This window comes from Somniosus microcephalus, unplaced genomic scaffold (assembly GCF_052327205.1).
Source record: "Somniosus microcephalus isolate GS21.2 unplaced genomic scaffold, FLI_Smic_1.0 unresolved_chr8, whole genome shotgun sequence".
Lineage (NCBI taxonomy): Eukaryota > Metazoa > Chordata > Chondrichthyes > Squaliformes > Somniosidae > Somniosus > Somniosus microcephalus.
Genome location: NW_028225186.1, coordinates 40,975,089 through 40,993,300, shown reverse-complemented (window position 1 = coordinate 40,993,300; position 18,212 = coordinate 40,975,089). Strand labels below are relative to the sequence as shown.

General features: G+C 45.4%; 4 non-coding genes across 4 annotated transcripts; all 4 read right to left on the bottom strand.

The window, feature by feature from the left end:
* Positions 1–538: 538 nt before the first annotated feature.
* Positions 539–609, bottom strand: trnag-gcc (transfer RNA glycine (anticodon GCC)). Its single transcript has one exon. It is a non-coding gene; the product is annotated as a tRNA-Gly (tRNA).
* A 4,361-nt stretch (positions 610–4,970) lies between these two features.
* trnag-gcc (transfer RNA glycine (anticodon GCC)) lies at positions 4,971–5,041 on the bottom strand. Its single transcript has one exon. It is a non-coding gene; the product is annotated as a tRNA-Gly (tRNA).
* A 6,256-nt stretch (positions 5,042–11,297) lies between these two features.
* On the bottom strand, positions 11,298–11,368 carry trnag-ccc (transfer RNA glycine (anticodon CCC)). Its single transcript has one exon. It is a non-coding gene; the product is annotated as a tRNA-Gly (tRNA).
* Positions 11,369–14,081: 2,713 nt separating this feature from the next.
* Positions 14,082–14,152, bottom strand: trnag-ccc (transfer RNA glycine (anticodon CCC)). Its single transcript has one exon. It is a non-coding gene; the product is annotated as a tRNA-Gly (tRNA).
* Between the last annotated feature and the right edge of the window lie 4,060 nt (positions 14,153–18,212).

Here is an 18,212-nt window from a genome sequence, read left to right as displayed (position 1 = left end):
TCGTGCCAGTGCTGTCCACTTGAAAGATCAGACGTGCTTTCTCCCGCTGTTATCTGCATTTCCCTGTCCTCTCTCGTTCCGCAGTGCCCCGCACAAAAGACAAACAGAAGGAGAACACTATGCTAACGAGGAATTGATGCAGGAGGTTTTTATGCAGTTCCTCACCGTTTAAAATTGTTTTAGGTTCAATCTTTCGCTGTTGATCTTTTCCAAGGAGCGCTTTAAGGTGCTGCCAAACCGTTTAAAATTGGGGATGTTAAATTTCCTTCCCGTCGGGGAATTTCACCCCGGTCTCCCGCGTGACAGGCGGGGATACTCACAACGAGACTAACGAGGAAGTGAGCAATGCAATGTCTGTCAGAGTAAGAATCGAGCCTGTTACACAGGAACAGGATGCCATTCAGCCCCTCAAAGCTGTTGCACAGGAACAGGAGCAGAACATTCATACCCTTGATCCACTTGCATAGGTACAGCTAACAAATTATTTATGCTCATGTGACGTGTTTGCTATGAAATGAATTGTTAAAAAAAATTAGCCTGCATTGGCCGGGAATCGAACCCGGGTCTCCCGCGTGGCAGGCGAGAATTCTACCCCTGAACCACCAATGCACGCCGACTTAATCGCTTCTATTTTCTGGTGGCTACAATTTATTTTTGACTTTTGTTAATACAAGCGGGGACACTGCGTTAACATAAAAAGCAATATGCAGCAGATACTGCATCTGGAATTGTTGATTAAATGCTGGAAACACTTCGAAGGTCCTGGAAGATCTGTGGACAGAGAAACACAGGGTTAACCTCTCAGGTGCATGAGCTCTCGGTGGAGCTAAGATTTTGCACTTTTCTCCGTCCCGTGGGAGTTTCCTTCCAGCGTTGTTTAGCTGCTCATAAATTACATAATTAAGAAACTAACCTTCCCCAAAAGAATAAATAGGAGCAGGATTGGGCCATTCGGCCCCTCGAGCCCGCCATTTAATAAGGTCGTGGCTGATGAGATCTTCGACACAACGCAACTTTGCCGCCCGTTCCCCATAACCTTTGACTCCCCTGTAGCTGAAATATATCTCTATCAGACATACAGAACCCGTTTGACGTCTTACAGTGTGGCCCGAGGGATAGTGTGGAGAAGCTGGGATTGCTTTCCTCTGGAGGCTAAGAGGAAATTTAATAGAGGCTTGCAAAATTACAATGGGTTTTGATAGAGGAAATAAAGACAAACGATTTCCAATGGCAGGAGGGATGGTAACCAGAGGTAGAATTGTCTTATGCAGCGAATGTTAAGGCCTCATGAATATCAGGATAAGTTATCACGGCCCAGTTACTCTGTCATTCGAGTCTTGCACACGTTGCTAATGTGGCATTTTTCACACTGGCAATGAGTTGACTGATAGCCGTGCTGTGATCAGCTAAGTTTGTTAGGGAGATGCAGTCGGCAAAATAATACATGGAAGACGGATAATAACCGTGACTGTTCTGACACTGTGAGGTACACATAAATGTGGGCATTTAAAGTGTCTTGTTCCCAACGTCATTTCCTGCTGACTTTGAAACAGCAGGCATTTTTTGAAGGCAAGGAAGCGAATGCTGCACCTCGGTACCGAATGATGCGCTGCTGACTGTTGAGGCAACAGCAGCGGTGTGGAGAATTGAAAGGTTGATGAGGTGCAAGCATTGTTTCGCGCGGGTGCTTTGATTGCTGGCATTTCAAACAGCCAGAAAACGCACTGCTCCCCTGACCGGGAATCGAACCCGGGCCGCGGCAGTGAAAGCGCCGAATCCTATCCACTATACCACCAAGGAAGCTGCGAGAAGGGTTCTGCCAGCAAGCAGAACAAGGCAGTCTTTCCTCCTTGCTGCTTTGAAATTCAGGTCACTTTCACGCCAGGCAAACTTTTCGGACAAGATTACATTTTTTAGGCGAGATCACAAAGGACATGTTCAGGAAACCACAGCATCAAGTGCGTGTAGGCGTCCACCTGAAATCTATTTGCTTCTGTGCTTTTCTCAGAGATACACAGTCAGAGAAAAGCCGTCGGGATATTGAATAATCAGCACCAAAATATCAAGGACAATACAGAGGAAACAGTAATGCACTGCTTGAGACAAAGACTCAAACATATGCACGAACACAGATGTGTGCTCACTTTGTGTGAGTATGTCTCAGATATCCATATGATTCATGGAGGCGTGCAGTACAGTGTGAGGCCATTCGGCCAATCGTGCCAGTGCTGTCCACTTGAAAGATCAGACGTGCTTTCTCCCGCTGTTATCTGCATTTCCCTGTCCTCTCTCATTCCGCAGTGCCCCGCACAAAAGACAAACAGAAGGAGAACACTATGCTAACGAGGAATTGATGCAGGAGGTTTTTATGCAGTTCCTCACCGTTTAAAATTGTTTTAGGTTCAATCTTTCGCTGTTGATCTTTTCCAAGGAGCGCTTTAAGGTGCTGCCAAAACGTTTAAAATTGGGGATGTTAAATTTCCTTCCCGTCGGGGAATTTCACCCCGGTCTCCCGCGTGACAGGCGGGGATACTCACAACGAGACTAACGAGGAAGTGAGCAATGCAATGTCTGTCAGAGTAAGAATCGAGCCTGTTACACAGGAACAGGATGCCATTCAGCCCCTCAAAGCTGTTGCACAGGAACAGGAGCAGAACATTCATACCCTTGATCCACTTGCACAGGTACAGCTAACAAATTATTTATGCTCATGTGACGTGTTTGCTATGAAATGAATTGTTAAAAAAATTAGCCTTCATTGGCCGGGAATCGAAACCGGGTCTCCCGCGTGGCAGGCGAGAATTCTACCCCTGAACCACCAATGCACGCCGACTTAATCGATTCTATTTTCTGGTGGCTACAATTTATTTTTGACTTTTGTTAATACAAGCGGGGACACTGCGTTAACATAAAAAGCAATATGCAGCAGATACTGCATCTGGAATTGTTGATTAAATGCTGGAAACACTTCGAAGGTCCTGGAAGATCTGTGGACAGAGAAACACAGGGTTAACCTCTCAGGTGCATGAGCTCTCGGTGGAGCTAAGATTTTGCACTTTTCTCCGTCCCGTGGGAGTTTCCTTCCAGCGTTGTTTAGCTGCTCATAAATTACATAATTAAGAAACTAACCTTCCCCAAAAGAATAAATAGGAGCAGGATTGGGCCATTCGGCCCCTCGAGCCCGCCATTTAATAAGGTCGTGGCTGATGAGATCTTCGACACAACGCAACTTTGCCGCCCGTTCCCCATAACCTTTGACTCCCCTGTAGCTGAAATATATCTCTATCAGACATACAGAACCCGTTTGACGTCTTACAGTGTGGCCCGAGGGATAGTGTGGAGAAGCTGGGATTGCTTTCCTCTGGAGGCTAAGAGGAAATTTAATAGAGGCTTGCAAAATTACAATGGGTTTTGATAGAGGAAAAAAAGACAAACGATTTCCAATGGCAGGAGGGATGGTAACCAGAGGTAGAATTGTCTTATGCAGCGAATGTTAAGGCCTCATGAATATCAGGATAAGTTATCACGGCCCAGTTACTCTGTCATTCGAGTCTTGCACACGTTGCTAATGTGGCATTTTTCACACTGGCAATGAGTTGACTGATAGCCGTGCTGTGATCAGCTAAGTTTGTTAGGGAGATGCAGTCGGCAAAATAATACATGGAAGACGGATAATAACCGTGACTGTTCTGACACTGTGAGGTACACATAAATGTGGGCATTTAAAGTGTCTTGTTCCCAACGTCATTTCCTGCTGACTTTGAAACAGCAGGCATTTTTTGAAGGCAAGGAAGCGAATGCTGCACCTCGGTACCGAATGATGCGCTGCTGACTGTTGAGGCAACAGCAGCGGTGTGGAGAATTGAAAGGTTGATGAGGTGCAAGCATTGTTTCGCGCGGGTGCTTTGATTGCTGGCATTTCAAATAGCCAGAAAACGCACTGCTCCCCTGACCGGGAATCGAACCCGGGCCGCGGCAGTGAAAGCGCCGAATCCTATCCACTATAGCACCAGGGAAGCTGCGAGAAGGGTTCTGCCAGCAAGCAGAACAAGGCAGTCTTTCCTCCTTGCTGCTTTGAAATTCAGGTCACTTTCACGCCAGGCAAACTTTTCGTACAAGATTACATTTTTTAGGCGAGATCACAAAGGACATGTTCAGGAAACCACAGCATCAAGTGCGTGTAGGCGTCCACCTGAAATCTATTTGCTTCTGTGCTTTTCTCAGAGATACACAGTCAGAGAAAAGCCGTCGGGATATTGAATAATCAGCACCAAAATATCAAGGACAATACAGAGGAAACAGTAATGCACTGCTTGAGACAAAGAATCAAACATATGCACGAACACAGATGTGTGCTCACTTTGTGTGAGTATGTCTCAGATATCCATATGATTCATGGAGGCGTGCAGTACAGTGTGAGGCCATTCGGCCAATCGTGCCAGTGCTGTCCACTTGAAAGATCAGACGTGCTTTCTCCCGCTGTTATCTGCATTTCCCTGTCCTCTCTCATTCCGCAGTGCCCCGCACAAAAGACAAACAGAAGGAGAACACTATGCTAACGAGGAATTGATGCAGGAGGTTTTTATGCAGTTCCTCACCGTTTAAAATTGTTTTAGGTTCAATCTTTCGCTGTTGATCTTTTCCAAGGAGCGCTTTAAGGTGCTGCCAAACCGTTTAAAATTGGGGATGTTAAATTTCCTTCCCGTCGGGGAATTTCACCCCGGTCTCCCGCGTGACAGGCGGGGATACTCACAACGAGACTAACGAGGAAGTGAGCAATGCAATGTCTGTCAGAGTAAGAATCGAGCCTGTTACACAGGAACAGGATGCCATTCAGCCCCTCAAAGCTGTTGCACAGGAACAGGAGCAGAACATTCATACCCTTGATCCACTTGCACAGGTACAGCTAATAAATTATTTATGCTCATGTGATGTGTTTGCTATGAAATGAATTGTTAAAAAAATTAGCCTGCATTGGCCGGGAATCGAACCCGGGTCTCCCGCGTGGCAGGCGAGAATTCTACCCCTGAACCACCAATGCACGCCGACTTAATCAATTCTATTTTCTGGTAGCTACAATTTATTTTTGACTTTTGTTAATACAAGCGGGGACACTGCGTTAACAGAAAAAGCAATATGCAGCAGATACTGCATCTGGAATTGTTGATTAAATGCTGGAAACACTTCGAAGGTCCTGGAAGATCTGTGGGCAGAGAAACACAGGGTTAACCTCTCAGGTGCATGAGCTCTCGGTAGAGCTAAGATTTTGCACTTTTCTACGTCCCGTGGGAGTTTCCTTCCAACGCTGTTGAGCTGCTCAAAAATTACATAATTAAGAAACTAACCTTCCCCAAAAGAATAAATAGGAGCAGGATTGGGCCATTCGGCCCCTCGAGCCCGCCATTTAATAAGTTCGTGGCTGATGAGATCTTCGACACAACGCAACTTTGTCGCCCGTTCCCCATAAGAAAGGGAAGATAGATTATTAAAGTAAATTAGCAAAAAATATAAAAACAGACAGTAAAAGTTTCTATAGTTATATAAAAAGAAAAAGGGTGGCTAAAGAAAATGTTGGTCCCTTAGAGGATGAGACCGGGAAATTAATGGTGGGAAACATGGAGATGGCAAAAACACTGAACAATTATTTTGTATCAGTCTTTACAGTAGAGGACACGAAGAATATCCCAACACTGGACAAACAGGGGGCTCTAGGGGGGGAGGAACTAAATACAATTAAAATCACTAAGGAAGTGGTACTTGGTAAAATAATGGGACTCAAGGCGGATAAATCCCCTGGACCTGATGGCTTGCATGCCAGGGTCTTGAGGGAAGTAGCGGTAGGGATTGTGGATGCATTGGTAATAATTTTCCAAAACTCACTGGACTCAGCAAAGGTCCCGGCAGATTGGAAAACTGCTAATGTAACACCCTTATTTAAAAAGGGTAGTAGGCAGAAGGCTGGAAACTATAGACCTGTTAGCCTAACATCTGTGGTTGGTAAAATGTTAGAGTCCATTATTAAGGAGACAGTAACGGGACATTTGGAAAAACATAATTTAATTGGGCAAACTCAGCATGGTTTCATGAAGGGGAAGTCATGTTTAACAAATTTGCTTGAGTTTTTTGAGGAAGTAACATACAGGGTGGATAAAGGGGAACCAGTGGACGTAGTGTATTTAGACTTCCAAAAGGCATTTGACAAGGTGCCACCCAAAAGATTATTGCTCAAGATAAAAAATCACGGGATTGGGGGTAATATTCTGGCGTGGGTGGAGGATTGGCTCTCTAACAGAAAGCAGAGAGTTGGGATAAATGGTTCGTTCTCAGATTGGCAACCAGTAACTAGTGGTGTTCCGCAGGGGTCAGTGCTGGGTCCCCAACTCTTTACAATCTATATTAACGATTTGGAGGAGGGGACCGAGTGTAACATATCAAAGTTTGCAGATGATACAAAGATGGGACGGAAAGTAATGAGTGAGGAGGACATAAAAAACCTGCAAAGGGACATAGACAGGCTAAGTAAGTGGGCAGAGATTTGGCAGATGGAATACAATACTGGAAAGTGTGAGGTTATGCACTTTGGCAGGAAAAATCACAGAGCAAGTTATTATCTTAATGGCAAGAAACTGGAAAGTACTGTAGTACAAAGGGATCTGGGGGTCCTGGTGCACGAAACACAAAAAGTTAGTATGCAGGTGCAGCAAGTGATTAAGAAGGCCAATGGAATGTTGGCTTTTATTGCTAGGGGGTTGGAATATAAAAACAGGGAGGTATTGCTGCAGTTGTACAAGGTATTGGTGAGGCCGCACCTGGAATACTGCATGCAGTTTTGGTGTCCATACTTAAGAAAAGACATACTTGCTCTCGAGTCAGCACAAAGAAGGTTCACTCGGTTAATCCCGGGGATGAGGGGGTGGTCATATGAGGAGAGGTTGAGTAGATTGGGACTCTACTCATTGGAGTTCAGAAGAATGAGAGGCGATCTTATTGAAACATATAAGCTTGTGAAGGGGCTTGATCGGGTGGATGCGGTGAGGATGTTCCCAATGATGGGTGAAACTAGAACTAGGGGGCATAATCTTAAAATAAGGGGCTGCTCATTCAAAACTGAGATGAGGAGAAACTTCTTCACTCAGAGGGTGGTAGGTTTGTGGAATTTGCTGCCCCAGAAAGCTGTGGAAGCTACATCATTAAATAAATTTAAAACAGAAATAGATAGTTTCCTAGAAGGAAAGGGAATTAAGGGTTACGGGGAGCGGGCAGGAAATTGGACATGAGTCTGGGTTCGGAATGGTCATGGCCCTGTGGGTAGTGGAGCGGGCCCAGGGGCCGTGTAGCCTTGTTCTGCTCCTACTGTGTTCTAATTCTGTTAGATTTCAGGAGATGGTTTTATTCCTGTTCCTGGCTGGGGTGGAGATCGCCTTTACAGAAGGTAAGTACTGTAGAAAATATAGGGACAGAGTGATCTGCTGGAAGAATTTCGATCGCCTAGATTGGTCGGAGAGGAATTTCCCAGATTTTTTTCTCCCAAATTGGCCATTGGGTCTTTATCTGGTTTTTCGCCTCTCCCGGGAGATCACATGGGTTCGGGTCGATGCAGAGTGGTAGAAGATTTGAGGTTAGGATCAGATCAGCAATGATCTTATTGAATGGTGGAGCAGGCTCGAGGGGCCGATTGGCCTACTCCTGCTCCTATTTCTTATGTTCTTATGTTCTTATAACCTTTGACTCCCCTGTAGCTGAAATATATGTCTATCAGACATACAGAACCCGTTTGACGTCTTACAGTGTGGCCCGAGGGATAGTGTGGAGAAGCTGGGATTGCTTTCCTCTGGAGGCTAAGAGGAAATTTAATGGAGGCTTGCAAAATTACAATGTGTTTTGATAGAGGAAGTAAAGACAAATGCTTTCCAATGGCAGGAGCGATGGTAACCAGAGTTAGAATTGCCTTATGTAGCGAATGTTAAGGCCTCATGAATATCAGGATAAGTTATCACGGCCCAGTTACTCTGTCATTCGAGTCTTGCACACGTTGCTAATGTGGCATTTTTCACACTGGCAATGAGTTGACTGATAGCCGTGCTGTGATCAGCTAAGTTTGTTAGGGAGAGGCAGTCGGCAAAATAATACATGGAAGACGGATAATAACCGTGACTGTTCTGACACTGTGAGGTACACATAAATGTGGGCATTTAAAGTGTCTTGTTCCCAACGTCATTTCCTGCTGACTTTGAAACAGCAGGCATTTTACAGAAGGAAAGGAAGCGAGATCACAAAGGACATGTTCAGGAAACCACAGCATCAAGTGCGTGTAGGCGTCCACCTGAAATCTATTTGCTTCTGTGCTTTTTTCAGAGATACACAGTCAGAGAAAAGCCGTCGGGATATTGAATAATCAGCACCAGAATATCAAGGACAACACAGAGGAAATAGTAATGCACTGCTTGAGACAAAGACTCAAACACATACACGAACACAGATGTGTGCGTATGTCTCAGATATCCATATGATTCATGGAAGCTTGCAGTACAGTATGAGGCCATTCGGCCAATCGTGCCAGTGCTGTCCCCTTGAAAGATCAGACGTGCTTTCTCCAGCTGTTATCAGCATTTCCCTGTCATCTCTCGTTCCGCAGTGCCCCGCACAAAAGACAAACAGAAGGAGAACACTATGCTAACGAGGAATTGATGCAAGAGGTTTTTATACAGTTCCTCACCGTTTAAAATTATTTTAGGTTCAATTTTTCTCTGTTGATCTTTTCCAAGGAGCACGTTAAAGTGCTGGGCAAAGGTTTAAAATTGGGGATGTTAAAATTCCTCCCCGTCGGGGAATTTCACCCCGGTCTCCCGCGTGACAGGTGGGGATACTCACAAGTATACTAACGAGGAAGTGAGCAATGTAATGTCTGTCAGAGTAAGAATCGAGCCTGTTGCACAGGAACAGGATGCCATTCAGCCCCTGAAAATTGTTGCACAAGAACAGGAGCAGAACATTCATACCCTTGATCCAATTGCACAGATACAGCTAATATATTATTTATGCTCAAGTGATGTGTTTGCTATGAAATTAATTATTTAAAATGTTAACCTGCATTGGCCGGGAATCGAACCCGGGTCCTCTACGTGGCAGGCGAGAATTCTACCCCTGAACCACCAATGCACACCGAGTAAGCAAATTCCATTTTCTGGTAGCTACAATTTATTTTTGGCTTTTGTTAACACAAGCGGGGACACTGCGTTAACATAAATAGCAAAATGCAGCAGATACTGCATCTGGAATTGTTGACTAAATGCTGGAAACACTTCGAAGATCCTGGAAGATCTGTGGACAGAGAATCGTAGGGTAAACCTCTCAGTTGCATGAGCTCACGGCAGAGCTAAGATTTTGCACTTTTCTTGGTGCCGTGGGAGTTTCCTTCCAAAGTTGTTTAGCTGCTCAAAAATTTCATAATTAATAAACTAACCTTCCCCAAAAGAATAAATAGGAGCAGGATTGGGCCATTCGGCCCCTCGAGCCCCGCCATTTAATAAGTTCGTGGCTGATGAGATCTTCGACACAACGCAACTTTTCCGCCCGCTCCCCATAACCCTTGACTCCCCGACATACAGAACTCGTTTGACGTCTTACAGTGTGGCCCGAGGGACAAGCGACTTCAGTTATGTTGATGGTGTGGACAAGCTGGAATTGCTTTCCTCTGGAGGCTAAGAGGAAATTTAATAAAGGCTTGCAAAATTACAATGGGTTTTGATAGAGGAAATAAAGACAAACGCTTTCCAATGGCAGGAGGGATGGTAACCAAAGGTAGAATTGTCTTATGCAGCGAATGTTAAGGCCTCATGAATATCAGGATAAATTATCACGGCCCAGATACTCTGTCATTCGAGTCTTGCACACGTAGCTAATGTGGCATTCTTCACACTGGCAATGAGTTGACTGATAGCCGTGCTGTGATCAGCTAAGTTTGTTAGGGAGATGCAGTCGGCAAAATAATACATGGAAGGCGGATAACAACCGTGACTGTTCTGACACTGTGAGGTACACATAAATGTGGGCATTTAAGGTGTCTTGTTCCCAAAGTCATTTCCTGCTGACTTTGAAACAGCAGGCATTTTACAGAAGGCAAGGAAGTGAATGTTGCACCCCGGTACCGAATGTTGCGCTGCTGACTGTTGAGGCAACAGCAGCGTGGAAAGTTGAAAGGTTGATGAGGTGCAAGCATTGTTTCGCGCGGGTGCTTTGATTGCTGGCATTTCAAACAGCCAGAAAAAGTACTGGTTTCCTGACCGGGAATCGAGCCCGGGCCGCAGCGGTGAAAGCGCCGAATCCTAACCACGAGGCCACCAGGGAAGTTGCGGAAAGCATCCTGCCAGCAAGCAGAACAATGCAGTCTTTCCTCCTTGCTGCTTTGAAATTCAGGTCACTTTCGCGCCAGGCAAACTTTTCGTACAAGATTTCATTATTTAAGCCAAATCACAAACGACATGTTCAAGAAACCACAGCATCAATTGCGGGTAGGCGTCCACCTGAAATCTATTTGCTTCTGTGCTTTTCTCAGTGATACATAGTCAGAGAAAAGCCGTCGGGATATTGAATAATCAGCACCAAAATATCAAGGACAACACAGAGGAAATAGTAATGCACTGCTTGAGACAAAGGCTCAAACACATACACGAGCACAGATGTGAGCTCACTTTGTGTGGGTATGTCTCAGATATCCATATGATTCATGGAAGCTTGCAGTACAGTATGAGGCCATTCGGCCAATCGTGCCAGTGCTGTCCCCTTGAAAGTTCAGACGTGCTTTCTCCCGCTGTTATCTGCATTTCCCTGTCCTCTATCGTTCCGCAGTGCCCCGCACAAAAGACAAACAGGAGAACACTATGCTAACGAGGAATTGATGCAGGAGCCTTTTATACAGTTCCTCACCGTTTAAAATTATTTTAGGTTCAATTTTTCGCTGTTGATCTTTTCCAAGGAGCACGTTAAGGTGCTGCCCTAAGGTTTAAAATTGGGGATGTTAAAATTCCTCCCCGTCGGGGAATTTCACCCCGGTCTCCCGCGTGACAGGTGGGGATACTCACAACTATACTAACGAGGAAGTGAGCAATGTAATGTCTGTCAGAGTAAGAATCGAGCCTGTTACACAGAAACAGGATGCCATTCAGCCCTTAAAACTGTTGCACAGGAACAGGAGCAGAACATTCATTCCCTTGATCCAGTTGCACAGATACAGCTAATATATTATTTATGCTCAAGTGATGTGTTTGCTATGAAATGAATTGTTTAAAATGTTAACCTGCATTGGCCGGGAATCGAACCCGGGTCACCCGCGTGGGAGGCGAGAATTCTACCCCTGAACCACCAATGCACGCCGAGTTAGCAAATTCCTTTTTCTAGTAGCTACAATTTATTTTTGGCTTTTGTTAATACAAGCGGGGACACTGCGTTAACATAAAAAGCTAAATGCAGCAGATACTGCATCTGGAATTGTTGACTAAATGCTGGAAACACTTCGAAGGTCCTGGAAGATCTGTGGACAGAGAATTACAGTGTTAACCTCTCAGGTGCATGAGCTCACGGCAGAGCTAAGATTTTGCACTTTTCTAGGTGCCGTGGGAGTTTCCTTCCAACGTTGTTTAGCTGCTCAAAAATTACATAATTAAGAAACTAACCTTCCCCAAAAGAATAAATAGGAGCAGGATTGGGCCATTCGGCCCCTCGAGCCCCGCCATTTAATAATTTCGTGGCTGATGAGATCTTCGACACAACGCAACTTTTCCGCCCGCTCCCCATAACCCTTGACTCCCCGACATACAGAACTCGTTTGACGTCTTACAGTGTGGCCCGAGGGACAAGCGACTTCAGTTATGTTGATGGTGTGGACAAGCTGGAATTGCTTTCCTCTGGAGGCTAAGAGGAAATTTAATAAAGGCTTGCAAAATTTCAATGGCTTTTGATAGAGAAAATAAAGACAACCGCTTTCCAATGGCAGGAGGGATGGTAACCAGAGGTAGAATTGTCTTAAGCAGCGAATGTTAAGGCCTCATGAATATCAGGATAAATTATCACGGCCCAGGTACTCTGTCATTCGAGTCTTGCACACGTAGCTAATGTGGCATTCTTCACACTGGCAATGAGTTGACTGATAGCCGTGCTGTGATCAGCTAAGTTTGTTAGGGAGATGCAGTCGGCAAAATAATACATGGAAGGCGGATAATAACCGTGGCTGTTCTGACACTGTGAGGTACACATAAATGTGGGCATTTAAGGTGTCTTGTTTCCAATGTCATTTCCTGCTGACTTTGAAACAGCAGGCATTTTACAGAAGGCAAGGAAGTGAATGTTGCACCTCGGTACCGAAAGTTGCGCTGCTGACTGTTGAGGCAACAGCAGCGTGGAAAGTTGAAAGGTTGATGAGGTGCAAGCATTGTTTCGCGCGGGTGCTTTGATTGCTGGCATTTCAAACAGCCAGAAAAAGCACTGCTTCCACTGACCGGGAATCGAACCCGGGCCGCCGCGGTGAGGGTGGTAGGTTTGTGGAATTTGCTGCCCCAGAAAGCTGTGGAAGCTACATCATTAAATAAATTTAAAACAGTAATAGATAGTTTCCTAGAAGTAAAGGGAATTAAGGGTTACGGGGAGCGGGCAGGAAATTGGACATGAGTCTGGGTTCGGAATGGTCATGGCCCTGTGGGTAGTGGAGCGGGCCCAGGGGCCGTGTAGCCTTGTTCTGCTCCTACTGTGTTCGAATTCTGTTAGATTTCAGGAGATGGTTTTATTCCTGTTCCTGGCTGGGGTGGAGATCGCCTTTACAGAAGGTAAGTACTGTAGAAAATATAGGGACAGAGTGATCTCCTGGAAGAATTTCGATCGCCTAGATGGGTCGGAGAGGAATTTCCCAGATTTTTTTCTCCCAAATTGGCCATTGGGTCTTTATCTGGTTTTTCGCCTCTCCCGGGAGATCACATGGGTTCGGGTGGATGCAGAGTGATAGAAGATTTGAGGTTAGGATCAGATCAGCCATGATCTTATTGAATGGTGGAGCAGGCTCGAGGGGCCGATTGGCCTACTCCTGCTCCTATTTCTTATGTGAAAGCGCCGAATCCTAACCACTAGACCACCAGGAAAGGTGTGGAAAGCATCCTGCCAGCAAGCAGAACAATGCAGTCTTTCCTCCTTGCTGCTTTGAAATTCAGGTCACTTTCGCGCCAGGCAAACCTTTCGTACCAGATCACATTTTTTCGGCGAGATCACAAACGACATGTTCAAGAAACCACAGCATCAATTGCGGGTAGGCGTCCACCTGAAATCTATTTGCTTCTGTGCTTTTCTCAGTGATACATAGTCAGAGAAAAGCCGTCGGGATATTGAATAATCAGCACCAAAATATCAAGGACAACACAGAGGAAATAGTAATGCACTGCTTGAGACAAAGGCTCAAACACATACACGAACACAGATGTGTGCTCACTTTGTGTGGGTATGTCTCAGATATCCATATGATTTATGGAAGCTTGCAGTACAGTATGAGGCCATTCGGCCAATCGTGCCAGTGCTGTCCCCTTGAAAGATCAGACGTGCTTTCTCCCGCTGTTATCTGCATTTCCCTGTCCTCTCTCGTTCCGCAGTGCCCCGCACAAAAGACAAACAGAAGGAGAACACTATGCTAACGAGGAATTGATGCAGGAGCTTTTTATACAGTTCCTCACCGTTTAAAATTATTTTAGGTTCAATTTTTCGCTGTTGATCTTTTCCAAGGAGCACGTTAAGGTGCTGCCCAAAGGTTTAAAATTGGGGATGTTAAAATTCCTCCCCGTCGGGGAATTTCACCCCGGTCTCCCGCGTGACAGGTGGGGATACTCACAACTATACTAACGAGGAAGTGAGCAATGTAATGTCTGTCAGAGTAAGAATCGAGCCTGTTACACAGAAACAGAATGCCATTCAGTCTCTGAAAACTGTTGCACAGGAACAGGAGCAGAACATTCATTCCCTTGATCCAGTTGCACAGATACAGCTAATATATTATTTATGCTCAAGTGATGTGTTTGCTATGAAATGAATTGTTTAATATGTTAACCTGCATTGGCCGGGAATCGAACCCGGGTCACCCGCGTGGGAAGCGAGAATTCTACCCCTGAACCACCAATGCACGCCGAGTTAACAAATTCCATTTACTGGTAGCTACAATTTATTTTTGGCTTTTGTTAATACAAGCGGGGACACTGCGTTAACATAAAAAGCTAAATGCAGCAGATACTGCATCTGGAATTGTTGACTAAATGCTGGAAACACTTCGAAGGTCCTGGAAGATCTGTGGACAGAGAATTACAGGGTTAACCTCTCAGGTGCATGAGCTCACGGCAGAGCTAAGATTTTGCACTTTTCTAGGTGCCGTGGGAGTTTCCTTCCAACGTTGTTTAGCTGCTCAAAAATTACATAATTAAGAAACTAACCTTCCACAAAAGAATAAATAGGAGCAGGATTGGGCCATTCGGCCCCTCGAGCCCCGCCATTTAATAATTTCGTGGCTGATGAGATCTTCGACACAACGCAACTTTTCCGCCCGCTCCCCATAACCCTTGACTCCCCGACATACAGAACTCGTTTGACGTCTTACAGTGTGGCCCGAGGGACAAGCGACTTCAGTTATGTTGATGGTGTGGACAAGCTGGAATTGCTTTCCTCTGGAGGCTAAGAGGAAATTTAATAAAGGCTTGCAAAATTTCAATGGCTTTTGATAGAGGAAATAAAGACAACCGCTTTCCAATGGCAGGAGGAATGGTAACCAGAGGTAGAATTGTCTTATGCAGCGAATGTTAAGGCCTCATGAATATCAGGATAAATTATCACGGCCCAGGTACTCTGTCATTCGAGTCTTGCACACGTAGCTAATGTGGCATTCTTCACACTGGCAATGAGTTGACTGATAGCCGTGCTAAGTTTGTTAGGGAGATGCAGTCGGCAAAATAACACATGGAAGGCGGATAATAACCGTGACTGTCCTGACACTGTGAGGTACACATAAATGTGGGCATTTAAGGTGTCTTGTTCCCAATGTCATTTCCTGCTGACTTTGAAACAGCAGGCATTTTACAGAAGGCAAGGAAGTGAATGTTGCACCTCGGTACCGAATGTTGCGCTGCTGACTGTTGAGGCAACAGCAGCGTGGAAAGTTGAAAGGTTGATGAGGTGCAAGCATTGTTTCGCGCGGGTGCTTTGATTGCTGGCATTTCAAACAATCAGAAAAAGCACTGGTTCCCTGACCGGGAATCGAACCCGGGCCGCGGTGGTGAAAGCGCCGAATCCTAACCACTAGACCACCAGGGAAGCTGCGGAAAGCATCCTGCCAGCAAGCAGAACAATGCAGTCTTTCCTCCTTGCTGCTTTGAAATTCAGGTCACTTTCGCGCCAGGGAAACTTTTCGTACAAGATGTCATTTTTTAGGCGAGATCACAAACGACATGTTCAAGATACCACAGCATCAATTGCGGCTAGGCGTCCACCTGAAATCTATTTGCTTCTGTGCTTTTCTCAGTGATACACAGTCAGAGAAAAGCCGTCGGGATATTGAATAACCAGCACCATAATATCAAGGACAACACAGAGGAAATAATAATGCACTGCTTGAGACAAAGACTCAAACACATACACGAACACAGATGTGTGCTCACTTTGTGTGTGTATGTCTCAGATATCCATATGATTCATGGAAGCTTGCAGTACAGTGTGAGGCCATTCGGCCAATCGTGCCAGTGCTGTCCCCTTGCAAGATCAGACTTGCTTTCTCCCGCTGTTATCTGCATTTCCCTGTCCTCTCTCGTTCCACAGTGCCCCGCACAAAAGACAACCAGAAGGAGAACACTATGCTAACGAGGAATTGATGCAGGAGGCTTTTTTCAGTTCCTCACCGTTTAAAATTATTTTAGGTTCAATTTTTCGATGTTGATCTTTTCCAAGGAGCACGTTAAAGTGCTGCCCAAAGGTTTAAAATTGGGGATGTTAAAATTCCTCCCCGTCGGGGAATTTCACTCCGGTCTCCCGCGTGACAGGTGGGGATACTCACAACTATACTAACGAGGAAGTGAGCAATGTAATGTCTGTCAGAGTAAGAATCGAGCCTGTTACACAGGAACAGGATGCCATTCAGCCCCTGAAAGCTGTTGCACAGGAACAGGAGCAGAACATTCATACACTTGATCCAGTTGCACAGATACAGCTAATATACAGCTAACATACACAACGCAACTTTGCCGCCCACTCCCCATAACCCTTCACTCCCCTGTAGCTGAAATATATGTCTTTCAGACATACAGAACCCGTTTGACGGCTTAGAGTGTGGCCCGATGGACAAGCGACTTCAGTTGTGTTGATTGTGTGGAGAAGCTGGGATTGCTTTCCCCTGGAGGCTAAGAGGAAATTTAATAGAGGCTTGCAATATTACAGTGGGTTTTGATAGAGGAAATAAAGACAAACGCTTTCCAATGGCAGAAGGGATGGTAACCAGAGGTAGAATTGTCTTATGCAGTGAATGTTAAGGCCTCATGAATATCAGGATAAGTTATCACGGCCCAGGTACTCTGTCATTCGAGTCTTGCACACTTTGCTTATGTGGCATTTTTCACACTGGCAATGAGTTGACTGATAGCCGTGATGTGATCAGCTAAGTTTGTTAGGGCGATGAATTCGGCAAAATAATACATGTAAGGCGGATAATCACCGTGACTGTTCTGACACTGTGAGGTACACATAAATGTGGGCATTTCAAGTGTCTTGTTCCCAATGTCATTTCCTGCTGACTTTGAAACAGCAGGCATTTTACAGAAGGCAAGGCAAGTGAATGTTGCACCTCGATACCGAATGATGCGCTGCTGATTGTTGAGGCAACAGCAGCGGTGTGGAAAGTTGAAAAGTTGATGCATTGTTTCGCGCGGGGGCTTTGATTGCTGGCATTTTAAACTGCCAGAAAACGCACTATTTTCCTGACCGGGTAATCGAATTCGGGTCGCGGTGGTGAAAGCGCCGAATCCGAACCACTATACCACCAGGGAAACTGCGAAAAGCGTCCTGCCAGCAAGCAGAACAATGCAGTCTTTCCTCCTTGCTTCTTTGAAATTCAGGTCACTTCCACGCCAGGCATCTTTTCGTACAAGATGACATTTTTTAGGCGGGATCACAAAGGACATGTTCAGGAACCCACAGCATCAAGTGCGGGTAGGCATCCACCTGAAATCTATTTGCTTCTGACCCACTGACCACAAGCTGACCGATCACAAAGAAAGTGACCAAATGATCACAATCTGAAAGAACACACAGAAACTGACCCATTGACTAAAACCTGATGGAACAAACACTGAAACTCTCACACTGACCACAAACTGACCTAAGACACCGAAAGTGACCCATTGACCACAACCTGAACAAACACACAGAAAGTGACCAACTGAACAAATCATGACTGAAGAAACAGAAACTGACCCACTGACAACAACTTAACCGAACACAGATAAACTGTACCACTGATCAAACACTGATGGCACTGACAGAAAATGATCCACTGACCACAAACTGACCGAAAACAAAGAAACAAACCCACTGACCACAAACTGACCGAGCACACAAAGACTGGCACAATGAGCTCAACCTGAACAAACTCACAGAAACTGACCCATCGGACACAACATGACCGAACTCACAGAATCTGACAAAATGACAACAACCTTACTGAGCACACAGAACTGACCCACTGACCAAAACTTGAACAAACACAAAGAAACTGAATCACTGAAGACAACCAGACGTAACACACATAAATTGGCTCACTTACCACAACCTGACCGATCACAAAGTAACTGACACACTGTCCACAACCTGATCGAACATACTGATTCTGATACACTAACCACAACGTGACTGAACACACATAAACTGACATACTGACCAAAAAGTGACCGAACACACAGAAACGAACCCACTGACCACAACCAGACCGAAAGCACAGAAACTGACCCACTGACCACAACCTGGCTGATCAAACATAAACTGACACAGTGACCAAGTCCTGACTGAACACACAGAAACTGACCCACTGACCACAACCTGACAAAACACACAGAAACTGGCCCACTAACCACAACATGACCAAACACACAGAAACAAAACCACTGACCACAACATGTCCGATCACACATAAACTGACCCACTGACCACAA